Here is an 18,362-nt window from a genome sequence, read left to right as displayed (position 1 = left end):
GCAACTGTCTGGAAATGCATTTGCCTGTGCACAATTTACTGCTTCAGGAGAAATAGAAAAAGCACTTGGGGGATGAAGATGCGGTCACTCTCATGAGCTTTCTGGAGAGAAATATGCATCGGCTGAGGACACCTATGTTTGGTTTTGTGCGAAGGGTTTACAAACTGAAATCACAGAGGTTACAGGAGAAAAGCAAGGGAAGGAAAACATCAGGTAGCTGGTCCTGGTAGGTAAGGGTCTGCCCAGAAGAAAGCTGGGAGTCCTGCGGGTCCTCTTAACATGGAACAGCAACTTGTGAACTCATTTTTTCTTTTTCTTTTTTTTTTAGACAGAGTCTCTCTGTTGCCCAGGCTGGAGTGCAGTGGCACTATCTTGGCTCACTGAAACCTCCGCCTCCCGGGTTCCAGCGGGTCTCTTGCCTCTGCCTCCCAAGTAGCTGCATTACAGGCGCCCGCCACCATGCCCGGCTAATTTTTGTATTTTTAGTAGAGATGGGGTTTTGCCTTATTGGCTAGGCTCGTCTTGAACTCCTGGCCTCAGATGATCCACCCATCTCAGCCTCCCAAAGTGCTGGGATTATAGGTGTGAGCCACTGCGTCCGGCCTGTGAACACTTTTAAGTCACCAAATACCTGGCATGAAATTATTAGCAATTTATCAAATCACGAGGGCCTGTTTGGGGTTATGACATATCTGACAGGAAGGAAAAGGTGATGATGGAAAAGGGACTGGCCTCCCAGGTTGGCACTGTCAATCCAAACGTGGGATCCCAAGAATGCCCTGCAGTTTTAGGCGCAGATGCCCCCTACGTGGTGCTCAGGGAAGAAAGCTCAGTTCAGAAAGAACAGTCAGGCTTCTGGCAGAACCCCAGTACACTGAAGCTTTGATTTGTATTCAGTGGAGGGTAACCTACTCACCCCACCTTTGAATATGTGCAAAAAATAGAGAAGGAGGCAATAAAAGATAAATAGGGCTGCCATTAAACAAAACCAGAAAGGCTCCAAATGCATCTGAGATGCACAGAACATGTGACATGTGTGAACATCAGGAAGGGGCCGGGGGAACTGCGAAGATCCTGCAGCTCGTGGATCTGTTTCACATGGCCTCTACTCCTTTACATAAATTTGGCACAGCAAATCAAGGAAAGAGGAGGGTTTAACAGACTCCTGGACCACTCCACCTAACTTACTCCTTCCCACATATTGTGTATTTGTTCTCTTATTTCACTGTGTAAGAGTGGTTGTGTTCAAGAGGTTTTTAAGTCAATGTTTCTTTGATATGGTATATGCTCTTACTGGGCATTCACCAAGAAGATGTACCTAGAACGTGTACTGAGATTCTGCTATACTTTATTCCATATCATGTTACAAGAAAACAACAGTGACAGCTGACAAACCATTACATCTTTCATAATACAGACAAATTACAACTGGTAACAAATATGCAACATGTTATTATTCCATTCTCCTTACTATGTGTCATTTGAAAGTATAATAGTTTTCTGAATAATGCTACCACGTTTCTTGGGTACCAATCCCCTGTTAGAAAGTACACATCTCAGTGCATCATACAAAAAAATAATAAAAGATAAAAGGAAAATTTTAAAAATCCACTCCCAACTAGAGAATGTAGGTTTTGTATGTGCCTCTAAAATACACTGCTGTGGGAAAAGGAATGAGAATAGAAGATTGCTTATTTTATTGATTTTTTTGTGTGTGTTTTTGGTGTATGAGAAAATTACAAGGCAGTAACATATACAGTTTCCTCTGCCTACAAGCCAGTAAGGGAGATGGAAGTTATGCGCAATTATGCAGCATATTCCTATGTATAGGGGGCAGGCAGTAATCTACCCCGGTATATACAGCCTAAACATCCTCTTATATAACAAAGATTACAAAACCAATAATATTCACAGGTGAGTATCTTATGTAGACACATAACCTAGGGTATTGATTATACTAGCTGTCATATACACACTGAGGAAAGGATACCAAGAGGCCTCACTTTCTTTGCAAGCCTGGAGGTGCTCCTGGAAACTTTCTAATCACTCTTGGGAGGTAGAAATCGCTTCTCACCCCAGCATCAGTGGATGGACAGCCACCCTGCTTTATGTACCCTATTTTTTGCTGAGCACTGCAAACATTTTTTTTTCACATCCTATGTATCTTATATTTTTAAGTCAACAAAACTGTTCTTTTAAGAAAATGGGAATTAAGTGTCAAATCTCCTTTCAGAATACTGTGTGTGCAGTGATGTGCTAAAGGTGTTTGTACTATTCTTACCATCTGTTTGAGTTCAAGCTATTCCTTCATACAAAAATAATCTCACAAAACATTCCAGCGCTTTCTCAATAGAATAATAAATCTGCTAATGAACACAGTCTGAATTGATTTTCATGACTGTCCACAAAGAGGGCAGAAGAGAAAAGAAGCAGAGGGAGAATATGATTGCAAATAGGGGAAGGAGAGAGGGAGGGAGGGAGCGAGACGGATTTGGGGGAGAAAGAGACGGAGGAGAGGGAGGGAGAAAGAAAGAGAGAGAGGGGAGATACACACACACACACACACACACACACACACACACACACACACCCCAAACTTCGGATTTCCTGTATGGATGGCAAGGATAGGGTACTCAAAACCTCCTGACCTTCTGAGAGGTATGTCTCTGTAACAAAACAGATTTCTCCCTCCACTGAGTAGTGTTATATTTCACTTCTCCGAAGAAGTTGCCTGTGACAGGGACATATAACTCTAATAGCCCTAATTGAAGTCTTTCAACATTAAATATTTTCAAGTTAAAAACCTTATTAAAAAGCAACATTTAATCATCAGTTGCTTTTGCTTTAAACTTAGTGAAATACAAAAGTAATGTCTTCTCCAAATGAATGATTCAAAACAAATCACAGGAAAGGTCATTTTTAACAGCATGTAAAGTTTTCTCCCTATATTTTCTTTAAGAAATCCTAATTTAAGTATATTTTAAATGAAAATACCTCTAAAGACTTCCAGTGGGTTGGAATGTATGAAAGAGGAATGGAAAAGATTTCTAGGTAGCAAACAGTAGACATTCTACACTTGGGTGTTTTCTGCTGTCTTTAAAACCAATCAGTAAATAATTCCTTGCTTAGCACTTAAAAGTTTACAATGAATGCTACATCTGGATAAGATGAACTATGACTATGACATAACCACCCATACTCCACTCCGGAGACAGTACCATTTTAAAGTTCAGGAATTCTGGGTCCAGTTTCCTTGGTGTATTGAGCTTGATTATACAAAAGCTTTACCCTCACCCAACTCTCAGAAAAAGTCCTCGTCAACCTGGCTCCTAATTCCTAGTCTTGATCCTAAAACAGTGGGACATTTCAAGAACTCACTCATTCTCTCCTTCTTTCTGACTAATAGGAAAATGTAAGACAGTGTACATGAAGGTATTTCCATAGGAATTTGTGTACAGAGAATCCAAGTTTCATGCTTTAGATGAAGTCTCCTAAGTGCCCCCTTGGCCGCAGTACTACTGGGCATTCTGCAGCGAGGCCTGCCCCACTGGGAGCCGGCCTGTGTCAGGCAGCCCTCCCTCCAGATCAAAGCAAAAGACATGCCTGGTCCACTTTTCCCCAGTGTCACATACTCGCCTTCATCCTCCAAGGTCCCTCAACTCCTTGAGTAAGGGAAGCTGAGCCATTCCCTTTTCCATATTTAAAGCAAGATTCCTGCATTGTTTCTAAAACCTGCATTTGAACAGTTATTCCAGAGATGTCTTAAAGTAAGGAACCCAGTGATGTCTTCCAATTGGCTTGGAATGTTTTTTTAAAATGTACTTTCTTTTTAAAGGTGCTTTGTTGTAACTGAGCAAACTTTGAACTGGATCACTTTGTAATTTACTTTGTAAGCCTTAACAGGCCAAGATTGCTTTCAAGGCTCATCCAACAGATATAGTTCTTTTGCACCAGATTTAAAACATTCTGTTCCTCACTCTTTTCTGCAGTTAGAAAATACAAAGTGTAACAGAATGGATGGAAAAAATAAGATGTTGACAAGACCCAGACACAAAAAGTTACCTCAATCTCCAGAGGTTGAAATGTAAGCAATTTATCCCTGTCTTTGTTCTTAACATTTGATAATTGTTTTTACAATTCCAACCTATTCAAAAAACAGTCATGCTATGTGGCTTGCAAATGCTAAGCAGAGTCCAATATCCTATATATAAATGTGCAGTTATTTCCAAGTAAAAAAACTACATTTGCAAAATTACCTCAAAAGGTGAGCAACAGGTGGGGCCCCATAGTCAGGGGCCAAGTTGTCAAGTCAGAGAACAGGGGTTTGCTTTAGCAGAAAATTTCCCTCCTAGTGGTTGCAAAATGTGCACTGCTCTCAAAGAAAATACACATTGTTTTATGCCACTCTGTGGCTTTCAAATACAGACATTACTGAAGAAGTGTGAACACCAAATGTGTTGTCTTAATGTATTTAAGACATGGCTGGTGAAAGCATAAAAACCTTTACAGAGACACTGCGCTGCAGAGGGAAATCAAACAAAATCAAACACGAAAGACTGAAAAGAATACATGCCATGTATCAGTAAGCAAAGCTTAATCTTCACATAGTTCTTGGAAATCACAAGGTATCCAAATGCGTGCAAGGTTTTAAATAAATTGCAGAGAAAACAGGGTCTTGCCAGCTTCAATTTTCTTGTAAGTGAAATCCACCACAGGGAGCGAAAGAAAACTGATCCATGATTCCCTTCATATTATTGGCCTCCTCATTAATGTTTTTTTTTTTTTCTTCCCAGAATGATGACAACTTAATCCTGGAAGGAGGAAAATAGAAAATTGTTATATAAAAAATCTACACCATTCATTTTTCCTAAATTACATGAGACATCAAAATTGGTCAGTCCAAAGTGAGCCCACTGATATTCCCAACAGCTACTCCAAACACATAAATAGGAAGCAGAATAGTTTCCTTAACCAAAAAAATCCTTCTAATATGATGAACAAATGTTCTGACTACACTTTCCTCTCTTAAAATCATTTAACTCCACCCATTGAATTGGTCTATCTTCCCCTTGGATTATTTAGAGAAAAAGAAATTCAGCAAATTTCCTTCCCTAAATCATTAGTAATAATACTGGTCTTAATTAAGTGCCTGTAGCATCATACAGACCATTACAAGGACATATCATTATGTTCATTTTTATGAACATGAAATAGAAAAATGGACCACATACATGCTTTTAAAATAATTCAGCTGTATATAATTCCTTGGTTGTCTATTATCATTATTTCAGTTTCAGCAGAAAGAAAATTGGCCAGTGTGACCTGAATTGGCAGCCTCTTCCCAACATCCTGTATAGGACTGCATGTTTCCAATAATGCCTGCTCAAAACAATAACAACTTGTGGGTGAATGGTTCAAGCAAAAAGAGGGAAGCTTCACTGTGCCTCTTTCCATACTTCTTTTTGGCCCGTAAGCATTTTAATTGAGTCTCCTGGATGGGAAAAGAATGCCTTGCCAGGATAGGTGGAAACACTCCCAGGTTCAAGGCACATAGCTAAGGGATCAGTTCATTAGCTGCACTGAGTCCCAGAACCAGTTCCTTAGCTAAGTTTAGAAGCTGCTGGTCACTAAGGCCTGGTGAGGACTTCGTGTCCCCAGCTACGGGGCCATAGAGTCATCTTCCCAGATGCAGGGGGAACCCTGGATGGTGCCTGATAACAAAGGTTTTGTCCTTTTTTTGAGACTTCACAGTGCACCTGTCCTGCTGCTGCCCACACAGGCTGTGGCATCAAGGACATCACCCCTGCACAGCAGCAACCTAGCAATACCTTGTCCAGAGAGCAGAAATTCCACTCTTACGCTCAGGAACCACTGGAATAGTGGCCGGGCACGGTGGCTCACGCCTGTAATCCCAGCACTTTGGGAGGCTGAGATGGGCGGATCATGACGTCAGGAGATCGAGACCATCCTGGCCAACATGGTGAAACCCCATCTCTACTAAAAATACAAAAATTAGCCAGGAGTGGTGGTGTACACCTGTAGTCCCAGCTACTCGGGAGGCAAAGGCAGAAGAATCGCTTGAACCAGGAGGTGGAGGTTGCAGTGAGCCGATATTGTGCCACGTACCCCAGCCTGGGCAATAGAGCAAGACTCCCTCTAAAAAAAAAAAAAAGAAAGAAAGAAAGAAAGAAAGAAAGGGCATCATCCCCACCATCTGCTCATTTCCCCCACTTACTATGATGAGTTTCTGGCATATTAACTTTCCATTATTTTTTAAAATTGAAGCAAAATTTATATAAAACAAAATCAACCATTTAAAAGAATATAATTTAGTAGCATAATTAGTACATTCACAATGTTGTGCAATTATCATCTCTATTTAGTTCCAAAACATTTTCATCACCCCCAAAGGAGATCCTATATCCTTTAAGCAGTCACTCCCCATTCTCTCCTTGTCCCAGTCCCTGACAACTATTAATACTAATGTTTCTGTCTCTATGGATTTACCTATTCTCAACATTTTACACAAATGGAATCATGCAACATGTTACCCACTTTGTCTAGCTGTTTTCACTTAGCATAATGTTTTTGAAGTTTATCCATGTTGTAGCATGAATCAGTATTTCATTGTTTTTTAGGGTTGAATAATATTCTGTTGTATGAATATACTACAGTTTGTTTATCCATTCATTGGTTAATGTACATTTGTGTTGTTTCAACTTCTGGCTAACAGTGAATAGTGGTGCTCTGAATAGTCATGTACAAGTATTTGTTTAAACACTGTTTTCCATTCTTTTGGGTATATACCTAGGAGTGGAATTGGTAAGTCATATGGAAATTTTATGTTTAACTTTTTGAGGAACTACCAAACTGTTTTCCATCATGACTGTACCATTTCACATTCCCACCAGGAATGTACAAGGGTTCCAATTTCGCCAAAACATTTGTTTGTTTTAAAAAAATTATAGCCATCCTAGTGGGTATCAGCTGATTCGCACTTGCATTTCCCTAATGATCAATGATGTTGGGTACCTTTTTTTTTTTTTTGACAGAGTCTTGCTCTGTCACCCAAGCTAGAGTGCAGTGATGTAATCCTAGCTCACTTCAGCCTTGACCTTCCTGGGCTCAGTTGATCCTCCTATCACAGCCTCCCAAGTAGCTGGGACTACAGGCACACATCACCATGCCTGGCTAATTTTTTGTATTTGTAGAGACAGGGGTTCACCATGTTGTCCAGGCTGGTCCTGAACTCCTGGGCTCAGGCCATCTACCTGCCTTGGCCTCCCAAAGTGCTGGGATTACAGGCATGAGCCACCATGGCCAGGCTGTTGGGGACCCTTTCATGTGGTTGTTGGCCATATGAATATCTTCTTTGGAGAAATATCTATTCAAGTCCTTTGCTCATTTTTAAATTGGGTTGTATTTTTGTTGTTGAGTTGTAGGAGTTCTTTATAAATTATGGATATTAATCCCTTATACTATGATTTTTCTCTGAGTCCATAGGTTGCCTTTTCACTCTGTTAACTGTGTCCTTTGATGTACAACAGTTTTTAATTTTGCCAAAGTCCAATTTATCCTTTGTTTTCCTTTGTTGCTTATACTTCTGGTGTTATATCTAAAAATCCATTGTAAAATCCAAGGTTTCGAAGATTTACCCCTATGTTTTCTTATAAGAGTCTTATAGTTTTAGCCCTTGCACTTATATCTTTGGTCCATTTCGAGTGAAGTTTTGTAAATGGTATGAGGTAGGGGTAACCATGTATTCTTGAGAGTTCTGTTCTCAGTGACTGAGCCAAATGTAAACAAAAGCCCTTTCTTAAGTTTCTAGGAGAGGCCTGGGGGTAGATGGATACCACACATAGGACCTTTGCTACCTCTACATCCCAACAGTTATTATCTCAAATCCTTGTTGCCTGTGGGTGGTTCTCCATGAGGCTCACTTGACCACTCCTCATCCTTGCTTGATTGTGCAGATATGCCTTTATCAAGCCTCTTCTTAAAGAACTCACCACCCTAGCAAAAATAATTACATGGGAACAACCTCCTTTGTCCCCAGCCTACCCTTGTTCTTTCAGGGAAATGAAATAACGTGCTCTACATGCTGCTCCATGTAACTATGCATTCTGATCTAGGCACTGGCATCTTTCTTGAGGACCATGATATGAAGAAGAGAGAGCACTATCCTCATAGCATTTCAAGCACATTTATCCACAGGCATCCTCAGCCAATCCTCAACCCCACTATCAGTCTTGACATTTTTATTAAGCAGATGACAAAATTGTCCTTTTTCTTCCATGTACTTTAAATAGCAGTTGAGATTCCAGCTCTTCCTGGAAGCCTGCCCACCCCAGCTAAATGGGAGTTTTAGGTCTGTCCTGGTATCTGCTTGCCCAGGCATGGAGTTCCTACAACTATATCCAAATGCTGTAGTCTTTCCTGGCTCTCCCCCTTTCACCACTTTAATCAACAGAATGGAGACCTGGTACCCACAATGACCGCCTGAACCAGAGACTTCATTTAGTCCCTCCTGAAGTGTGAAGACACTTCCTATGAAAGAGCAAGTCAGGGGACAGGTGGCATCAGTATGTTCTTAAGCTTGATTTTGTTGACTGCTGTGTCCCCAGAGCACAGCCCAGGCCTGGCTCAGGCACTCAATATACAGTCGCTGAATGAATAAAGGGGAAATTGTAGAATCAGAAAACTTGGGGATGAAATATGTTCTCATATGTAGAGTTCCCTATGGCACATTCACTGAAGGCAAATGTGATGCCTGTGAAATAGCACAGTACTGCACACAGAGCAGGCCATCCACAGATACACCACCAGCCTGAGGATGGTTGGTAGGATTAACACCTTCCTGTAGGCAAAACTTACTTTTTTTTTTTTTTTCTAACTCCATGACATTATATTTGAAAGGAATGATTTGATTTCCAGTACATCTAATTTCACGTAACAATAAACTATGTTGTCACCACAGTCAATGGCATATTTACTATCCTGTTAAGATGTTTTTTAGACATTGATGATGCTTGTTCTTGCCTTGTCCTGATTCTTCAAGTGTAATCTCTAAGAGAATCACACGTACCTAACCTAGGGCATAAACAGAATTGCATAATAAAGGATAATATGTAATAATAGTAACTGGATAATAAACGGTGAACACAGTGATTATGATAAGCCCATTACTTAGGTTTGGGCTCAAACATTTAGAAGGGAGGTGCCAATGAGAGGCAGACTCTTTCACATCTCTGTGAGATGACTCCGAATGGCCCAAATTGTACCAGCTCCCCTGCCTGGTGCTGTCAGCCGGCAGCATGGAATGTCCCTTCTCCTTCCTTGGGCAGCATCAGCTTCAGTTTTCAATGAGTACATATAAGGTAGGTCAGTTTTCGCTGGAAAATTTTTAAGAAAATCTAAATGCAATCATGCACTTGATGAGTGGAGATTTAGGTGGAAGGAGAGGGAATCACAGGGAAGCAAAATATATCAATGTAAACCTTTCCCTTACCTTTATTATTAAAATATGTTGCACGCGCAATACAAATTAACAATGAATACGAATTATAAGCTCAACTATGTGCACAGCCACTCATAGGTATATAAATCATAAGATTAATGGATGCCATTTTTATCTTGCTTTCAGCTTTTACAATGTTCTTTCTCTCTAGAAATGAATGTTTTAAACAAGAAATTGGATTTGATTGATAAAATCCTTATTCAGAAATATCTACATAGAGCTTCTTGGCTATAAATATTAATTAATTGGATCGCTGGTACCCATAATGCAACTTTGTTCTGACCCATGTGCCCTATGAACTAGATATTTTTTGGATTCAATTTTCTTAAAACCAACTGTCAGCATCATGTGATGGAGGAGATGAAAAATGAAAATGAGCAGTCCCGCTGTGCAGGTGGGTGACCTGTGGGAGAGAGTCTGCCTGGTAGGATTTTTACACGAGCCATCAGACACACACCAATTGATTAGATCATCTCATACCCGCCACCAACTAGGCTCAAGAGACTAATTAGAGAGAGTACTGCCTGCGCAGGCACCCCATTGACACCTAATTTGCTCAGCCAAAGCCTTTGGGGAAAATGTATTATCTCTGCAGCTGCACTTCATGCATTTCTGATTTGAGGCATAAGCAAGGAGTGCTTCATCACTCTTTTGAGCGAACTGAATGTAGAAGCCCTTAAGTGCTAAATGCAAGCAAACAGACCCAAATTAAAAACGAGCCAGGCTCTTTCTAATTCCCTCTGTGCTTCCTGTTAAATCTCTGTGTGTACATACACACACACACCCCTACACACATGCATGGAGTTTACATGCCGGAGGGACAACATTGCTGAGGACCCCCGCCCAGGGTGCTTCGATGTGATCAGATGGTCTGCGTTTCACTGGCCTATTTATGCACTCTAAGGTTCTGCATTTGTTTGACTGTGTTTTTTTATTTTTATTTTTTCTGCTGCATTGCCCTTCCTCAAAGTACTCTTTTTTCTACAAGACAACTCTGGCACATTTTTTCCCCCTCTAAGCCTCACTGGAGAGAAGTGATTATTTTGGTTCCAAATTAAAACAACTGTAGGTTTTCCTTTCATCACCTAAATTGTGAACAGGATATTTTCCAGGATGTATGTGAAGCTGTGAGGTAATCCGCTCATTTCTATTTAAGAGACTTCTTTGTAAATATGCCTAACAGAGAAGAAAAAAAATACTAACATTTGACAGAAAGAAAGCTACCTCATAACAGTAAAGACAGTATAAAACTATAACACGTTTAGGTTCTCTTCAAGAAAAAAACAATTATAATTTGACCAAATTTAGCTTTATGTATTAGCTTTAGAACAAAACTCATTCCAACCTCCTTCTCAAATGTAGAATTCAAAATATTGATATATAAGGAGGCATTTAAAGATAGGCATGCAATTAATTACATGCTTTCAAAAAGGAAATAAAAATAAATAATCCAGGTAATAATGAAAAAATTAGGATATCTTTGTGTCAAATTTGGTGGATGTGTAATGGGTTTCCATAATGCTAGAATGAAAGAGAAAAACAGGACCACGGTGGTGTTCTATAGTGGACTTACTGATTTTGTGCCTTTCCAGTCATATGTTGGATGAATTATTCTACCCACATGTTCTGGTAAATTACAATTCTGCTTTGTAATTTTTCACATTTAGCCTATTCTTAAGAGTTTCATGAAAATTTGAAAAATCATTTTAGCTGTATGCCTTTTAAACAAGCATTCAAAATGGGCCTTACTTGGGCACCCAGGCAGTCAGAGGATCCCAGTGACCACTGGAGTAAATATCCTTCTGAAAGGTATATGGAGATTGGTTGTAGGGGAGATGTTTGAACAGTCAGAAAACCAGGGCTTTAACTAAAGCACGTAACTGTTTGAAGAATTTATTCTTATTTTGTCGAGAACAAAGTCCAGAAAGCTTCCCTTCCCCAAGTACCATGTCAATAAGGTTTCACATGAACAATGTCCCGGAAAAAGAAAAAAACACACTTACAAGACGGTGCCACTTTGAGTTTGGTTTTGCTTAAAATACCAAGAAAAACAAACAAATCTTTGGATCTAATTTATCTTCAAGTAGCGTTTCCTATTATAGAGAATTAAGTCCACACATAAAGTTGTTAAACTGTAAGCACCTAGGCAAGCACAAATCTCTCTAAAGTGAAAATATCAAATACATATATATACACGTATTTGTATATAACATAGTCAAATTTTATACTGTAGATTTTATATGGATGCTGGACTCAAAGTGGTACATTTTAAACTTTATACTGAGTTCAGAAAATCTGGGACAGTTTAATTTCCTTATTCTTTGAGTGAATTTAATGTGTTACAATTTGGCTAGAAATACAGGTTTTCTTTTAGAATATCTGAAATTAGTGTTTTCCAGTTTCTCTGACACTGCATTGAGGCTTCTTGAGAAGGGGGTAGGGGTCAGAGGAAATGGTATGAAACAGAAGGAAGCAGAAAATTAGTCAAACCTACTTCTGTTAACTTATTTCTGATTTACGATAATCAGCTTCTTCTCCCTAGAAGAGAACACATCTTTGAGACCAGCAAGAGAATATTAATTAAAATGAATGCAGAGATAGACAGGCTTTGTTTTAAGCTTAACAGAAGGCCCATCATTCAAAATAGCCCAAATCCTTTAAGTTGAAAGCTGTTTGGTAACATCCATATGGATGCACAATGCGCTAATTGCGGCAACTTTGCACATTTTAAGCTTCATGCCAAAGTGCTGATTTTAATTAAAAATTTTTTAGGCAAAGCTGTAAGTCTAACATTTCAAAACAAAGCATTTCTCACATGAGGAGACAGACTTAACATATCATTTTAATAATCATCATTATCAACAAACATTTATTGAAATCCTCATTAAAGACCAGGCATTATATGATGTGTAATTAGCCTTCATTGAAAAGAATGTTCTATTTTAATGGTGTGACTGTTTATTAAATCAGATTTATGGAAATGGAAAACACTGGTCATATTTTAGACACACATGGACAAAATAATGGCAATTCTGGGATTTCTTCCTCTCTCAGTCAACGGGAAAACAAGCATAGGGAAAAGTACTGATTTAGGTCTTCTTAGATACACCAAGCCACATTTAATCTTTTTTTTTTGTAAACAATCATATAATATTGTATACATATATCATTTTTAAAAAAGATTAAACATATCACATAAATAAATAAAAAATGGGAGGTTTGAAGTAGTTCATTGAAACAGTTTTAATGACAAGGTTAATAGAAAAGCCTTCACCAAAGGTGGCATATTCTTTTCAAAGATTTCACGTTATTTGAAACCTTATTTGCTCAGCATACCTTTACAAGTGACTGACTCCCAAGTGGTTATAAGTTAATTAAATAGGATTCTGACCCTTAACCCTCCTTATGTATTACAGTCCTACTAAACTATATTTAAACAAACCAAATACAAAGTCATTCAGCAGCGTGTGCATTTTTTTCTCAACTTAAAATGCATATACACAAATCTCATAAAACGACTAAAAACCAAGTATTTAATAGAGAAACACAAGGGTTCATGTCTGATTTTAATTAAAAGATTTTAGAGAAGATGTGACTCCACTTTGGGTGGATTTTTTTTTTTTTTTTTTTCCAAATTAAAACTTGTCTGGTATTATTACCTAATGTATTGAAGCAGTTTTTCATGCTTAGGGTTTCGAATTCCAAACATACAGTCGCCTACAACTTTGAACCTGTTTTGTGAACCATCTTATTTAGCAGAAACTTGCAAAACAAAATATGCATTTCTGTAGCATAAATTAGATCACATATAATTTTGGTTAATACAGAATGATGTCAGCATGAACCAGAAGTCATGTTGGTTCATGGGAGACTTCTTTCCAATGTTATTTTGAGTCACCAAGTAACAGCAGCCATGAGCAAGATACCTAAATACAGTGCATGCAAGCCCAAGAGGCCTGCACTACTGCACAGCACATGCTGCCTATTTACCCCACATGCTTCCTTTTGGTTTGGTTTGGCAACATGCTCTGTCTTAGAATTGACTATTTATTGTACAATCTTCCTGGATCCTTGAGCATTTTGCCCTTGCATCCAAAATTGGTCAGCCTCAACCTACATCAAGTTTATTTCACCTGTAAACTCTACTAGCATTTTTATTTTCACTGCTTTTCTGAGTGCAGCGCTTATCAATTTCAATATATTTGAGGTGGACTAGCCTTTACTTTATTTCCCCCCCACCACAAAAGCCCTGCAACTTTTACTGTAGTATTCTGCTGAACACAGGTAGGAACACAGATGTCACATTACAGCACAAATGTCTATTTTTGTGAGGACACATCCTGACAGTGACATGAAGTGACACATTGTGGATACCACTATAGCACATCGTTTCCACCAGGAAATGTCTGCGGACAGTGAGGAGGGTCCAACAACTCCAAGCTAGGAATGATGGGTGCTGGACAGCTCGCTAAGCCACCTGCCAACTAGCGCCCATGTAGCTGCTTCACAACACGAATCTGCTTCACAACAGTGCCAACGAACAACTGCTCGACCAAGGACAAATCACTGAATATTCATCCACGGAAGCCAAGACTCTGCATACTACATGTAAAGCCCTCTAATACACACTCCACATGAAATTATAATTGGTTAAAGTGTTTTGATACTAGTTATCCCACCACAGCATGTTGCTATATTTCTATAGAATCCAAGATGAGTTGTGAAAGACATAATTAACGGAATGTGTACCATTATGAGAAATAAATACCAGCATTTTGTGCTCATATGGCATCTTCTCCTATCCAAAGTATGTTCCCATGTATTCTTTCATTTAATAAAAGTGCCTGAAAGATAGGACCTTTGAAGAAAGGTTCTGTTTGGAAGATAACAGATTTTGTGAACTCAAATTTTTAAGAAGTTCTAATCCTTTTAGTCACTGATTCAGTGTCTTCTGAAACATCTGCAATAGGAGGTATGCTGCAGATTTAAATATCAAAGCAGTCATGATAGAACTCACAACCTTTATAGGAACTAGGGTGACCAGCTGTCTCTGTCTGAACTGAGGAGGTTTCCAGGATTTGGGACTTTTTTTTTGAGACAGAGTCTCGCTGTGTTGCCCAGGCCAGAGTTCAGTGGCATGATCTCAGCTCACTGCAATCTCTGCCTCCTGGGTTCACACGATTCTCCTGTCCTAGCCTCCAGAGTAGCTAGGACTACAGGCACATGCCACCATGCCCAGCTAATTTTTGTGTTTCCAGTAGAGACAGGGTTTCACCATGTTGGCCAGGCTGGCCTCAAGTGATCCACCCACCTTGGCCTCCCAAAGTGCTTGGATTACAGGAGTGAGCCACCACACCTGGCCGAGGATTTAGGACTTTTGGTTCTAAAATGGGAGGGGGCGGGGTGCAAAATGGAACAAGCTGGTCATCACAGGAACAACAGGATTAAAATGCACAGTCGTAACTTCCAAGTTTATTATAAAAACAGAGGTAACAAGGTTTGGCACTATATTACGTGAACTAAAATGAAAAGTACGCTGACACTCCAATCTGAAAATGTGAGTCACAAAAGTTTTACAAATGTGAGGCACTGAGAATAGTAAAAGGTGAAAATAAAATGGGAACTGAGCCAGCAGCCTTCTCTCCTCTCAACTCTCCAGACTGTACAGGGTTTTTCTACCTATCTCCTTGGAAGAGACACAACCTTGACTCTGTGATTTCGGCTTTCTTCTCTGTTTTTTGTTGAAATCACAGTCAATCACATTTTCCTCTAATGAGGTTGTTGAACTTAAGACCATCAACTTGTTCCTCACCACAATTCAGAATAAATCCATCTATTTAAATTCACACATGCCTGTGCAGTTTGGCATGGCGGAGATGGCTAAGGCCACCTCTCTGAAATGAGAAGAAGTACAAGTGTTGTCTGAATCACTGCCAGAAATAATCCCCGCTGTAAGATTGGTGGTGAAGGAGCAACAGCATCAATTGACTTGCCTAAATCAATTCAGGAAACATTTACTTAACATCTATTTTAAGCAAAGAAAAGTGTTTAGGATGAAAGAGGAGAGTACTACACGGACTATTAAAAATGGATTCCAGTGGTGTTCTGGAACTGGCTTGACCTGCTTCAAGAGATGTCAATGTGAAACTTTTCAGGAATTTTGACAGTTGTTAAACACAGCCACTCTTGAGATCACCCATCATGGGAGTATCTACACGACAGGACAAAGACAAGTGTGATCAATCAGGACTATTCTACTGTCATTCTGGAGAGCCCACCATTAAATATTTGCCAACACGCCACTGCTGTCTTTAAGGAGTTCAAGATTGGGAAGGGGAGGTGGTTGGGACAACAGCTAACTATAAGTCAACATGGAAAATATAAGTGCTATCCTAGAAGTGCCACTGCAGTGAGGAATAACTGAAAGGTATGTAACAATTTAATGCCTAGAAAGGGAGGAAGAAAGGCATTCTTGCACAGGCAAGGACTCTGAGAAGCACAGGCTGGCCAATGGGACAGGCACATGTTTGCCTGTTAGGATATAGATGCAGATAGAGACACAGGAAAAGCTGAAAGGTAGGCGAGGGTGGTGGAGTAAAGGGCCTGAAATGTCCTGCTTAGGGGTCTGGGCTTTCTTCTATATTCAGAGAGGAGATGTTGGAGGCTTTGGGTGGAGAGTCCCAGGTTCCAACCCAAGGGCAGTCATACAGTTTTCATATACGTGAAGTCTTGAGCTGCCACTGTAAAGTCTGTGGGTAAAGAATTGTCTTCTTTAGGATGCCATCAAATCAGATAATGCAGCTGGTTCTTCAAATGACTGCTGCAACTGCCCACAATGTACCAGGTTTGTAACATTTAGTATTGAAATGTTTTATTCCACTCATGAGAAATGTTCAATGTTCTGGACAAATGATGACATAGAAACTAAGCTTCTTCCCAAGTATTGCAGTTTTCAAAACATAGCCCATGGAGATAATTTGGACATTTTCATACATCAGAAAGATGCCTAAGGTACTTTATAAATAGTTTGTTCTCTCGTGTCTCTATTTTTGTCAATGCATGTAAAAGGAAAAGGAAAAAATACACATTTATAACTCCTATCTTTACTACACTGCCGTCCTTCATAACTCACACATGTTCGATTAATACACAACTCAGACAGACTTTCTAATTGTAGCGTTGGGAGTTCCAAAATACCATCAAATCTTTTAAAGAGCAACTACAATAATTTAGAAAACTTCATTACTATACTCTTGTCTTGATTCACTGTGGGTGCATATATTGGACTAGGAGTGTCAGCTCATTAAAAATGTGAAGCCTGTAATGTCTGATGAATAAGACATTCACATCAACACAACTGGTTTCCTCCTGGTATAAAACAATTAAAGTGTCAACAGTTCAGTGGTTTAGTGGCAGAGCAAAGAACAGTGGTTGCAGGCCTGGGGTCAATCTCTCACTTCCATTGGCAACAGAGCTGGAGAATGCAGTGAGAGGAGCCAGCACACCCCAGGCTCATAGGATTAAGGGATGCTTCATGTTTTTTTACTGTTCACTTGTGGCAGACTGAAACAAAAGCACCAACCGAATTAACTGAGCTGAAGTTTCATTGTAAGAAGCAATGAAATGCTCCCTTTCCTTGCCCCAGACCAGAATCTCCCACACAGTGCAGTAAATCAAGAATGCAACATATTTCTCTTCCACACCTGTGACTGGGGAGCACAACCCAGAAAGCTCTTATTTCCTCTTCACACGGATGCTAAAGAACAATGTCACGTCTTGTCTGGGTTATGCTGTTTGTTTTCCAGTCTGTTGGTATTAAAATTGCACCCTAAGCACCTATCGTGTCTCATGGCCCTCTGTTAAGTCTTTTTCAAAAGTTCTGACTTTGCAACACTGGTGTCATTTGGAATTTAAAAAAAAATCTGGTGATTTAGTTGTTTCATGTTATCCTGGGGAGAAAAACCCCCACAGCCCATTTTAGAATAATTTAATAGAACATATATTGTGCAAAGTATACAAATTGAAAAAAAAATCAGCCCAATCAGCTCCAATAAGCTGTTTTAGTTTTATTCTTTTTGTAATTGTTAGATTCACTTGCTCTGTGTGAGATGTCAGGCATGATGAGCTTGAGCCTGAAATGCTAAAATGAAAAAGCTCTTTTGTTTTTTAATTACTAACCTCTTGAGTTTTAGTGCTAGAATTTATACAATTTTCATAATCAATTATTGAGTACTTGGGTCCAAACACGATATAAAATACTCATGCTTGGATTTACATGATATAGTTAAATCTTGTCTCTCTCAGTACTTCCTTATTAAAAGAAATTCTACCAGGTTGATTTGTAGGGACTGATGTATGTATGGTAAAATGTACAGGAGAACAAAGTCACTCCTTCTTTAGCTCTCTGGGATGTGGTATGGATAGGACTGTCTCCATACTAGAGATTGGTGATTCAAATAAGACATATCTGAACCAGACAGAGTAGGGGAGAATTGCTCAGATTAATGGTGTGTTGAATCAAGTAAAGAAATATTTAGAGGCTTAGAAAATAATTAATGGCAAGAAGAGCTTTATGTTTGAAGAACCTCCAAATGAAACTGTGGGTAACGAATCTGACAAAACGTACTATACAATCATGGTCACTGGAGGGCTACATTGATCAGTACTATATACACATATATATAATACTATATACTATATATACTACTGTATATACTGTATATAGTATATATAGTTATATATATATAACTGTAATCTCTCTTGACCATAAATTCTTTGTAGTTGAACTTCAAACATATGTAGATTTACTTTTATGTACTTAAGAAATGCCTCCAAATTGATTAGA

The 18,362-nt window shown here is 39.2% G+C and overlaps 1 protein-coding gene across 2 annotated transcripts in view; it reads right to left on the bottom strand.

Annotated features, from left to right (window-relative positions):
• Positions 1 to 1,328: 1,328 nt before the first annotated feature.
• Positions 1,329 to 18,362, bottom strand: part of CDK14 (cyclin dependent kinase 14) — a 598,852-nt gene continuing 581,818 nt past the window's right edge. For both annotated transcript variants that reach the window (XM_010354653.2, XM_030932371.1), the window contains one exon: positions 1,329 to 4,811. The gene's annotated coding sequence lies outside the window, so the exon portion shown is untranslated. The remainder of the gene's footprint in view (positions 4,812 to 18,362) is intronic.

This window comes from Rhinopithecus roxellana, chromosome 6, assembly GCF_007565055.1.
Source record: "Rhinopithecus roxellana isolate Shanxi Qingling chromosome 6, ASM756505v1, whole genome shotgun sequence".
NCBI lineage: Eukaryota > Metazoa > Chordata > Mammalia > Primates > Cercopithecidae > Rhinopithecus > Rhinopithecus roxellana.
Note: the sequence above shows the minus strand (reverse complement) of the source record. Positions and strands in the feature narration are given on the sequence as shown.